Raw genomic sequence first — 1,015 nt, forward strand, 5'->3', positions numbered from 1 at the left:
AGTTACTTCATAGTGGAACTGTTGTTTAACAGTAGTAGGTAGGCTGTGATTCAGCTATAGGCACACACATGTCATATTGCTTAATTATAATATTCAATAACATTTTATTTATATAGCACAATGGCAAAACCACCTGTTAATGGCAGGAAGACACCTAAAAACGCAGCACTGTAATGGGGGAAGGAGCTGCTTGGGGCCGGACTGGGTAGAGATAGAGGGGGGGGGGGGGGTCGTGTGGCAGAAGGGGAGGGACAGAAGGGAAGGGGAAACAACAAGTGGTAAATGTTCACAGCATACACGGGAGGAACAGAAAAATATCGATGGTGGCAGTTATATACATTGCAGGAAAATGTTAGCATAGAGTATGGTGTAAAATAAGTGTATGACACAGCATCCCACAGGGAGGATATTCTAGACTAGGAGGGGAAGAAAGAAACAAAGTGAGTTCGGCTGCCGATATGCGTAGATGTACTTGATGGAGATGGTGATGAGGAGCAATGTTTCCACATCCATCAGCATTTGCAAGCAAATTTCACACTATAAGAGAGAGAACCTTTTGTTAGTAAACATCAATTTGATAATCAGATAAGGAGATACATTTAGGTAAGTCATTTACAGTAGGTAATATCCACGTACCTGCATAGGTCACGCTACGCAACGCCCGACTGCTGCTGTGGCACAGTCACATTCACATGTTCTTGCCCAAATCTGTAGTTTCGGTAATACACCAAGAAGTGCCGTTTCATAGCCACCAGACCTCAATCCATTTACACTTCAGCATCTTTACAACTCTTAATGTCATTTCAGACCACCCACTAAAAAAGACATTTCAGATTGCATCGGAAGAAATTTTTATTGTTTTTTTTTTACCAAACATCTTGTGTCATATGCATCAGTCTGTACGGCCTGTAACTGAGACCAATGTATAGCAGAGCTGGATAAAAAGAGGCCACAAAATAATACATGTAAGCAAAGAGACAGAAGGACACGCTTTAGCTTCAGAGTAGGTCCAGCA

The 1,015-nt window shown here is 42.0% G+C and overlaps 1 protein-coding gene across 1 annotated transcript in view; it reads right to left on the reverse strand.

Moving 5' to 3' along the window:
- Positions 1 to 834: 834 nt before the first annotated feature.
- Positions 835 to 1,015, reverse strand: part of chrna8 (cholinergic receptor, nicotinic, alpha 8) — a 36,245-nt gene continuing 36,064 nt past the window's right edge. The window contains exon 12 of the mRNA XM_031560246.2: positions 835 to 1,015. This exon is cut by the window's right edge and continues 1,312 nt beyond it. The gene's annotated coding sequence lies outside the window, so the exon portion shown is untranslated.

This window comes from Clupea harengus, chromosome 22, assembly GCF_900700415.2.
Source record: "Clupea harengus chromosome 22, Ch_v2.0.2, whole genome shotgun sequence".
NCBI classification, from domain to species: domain Eukaryota; kingdom Metazoa; phylum Chordata; class Actinopteri; order Clupeiformes; family Clupeidae; genus Clupea; species Clupea harengus.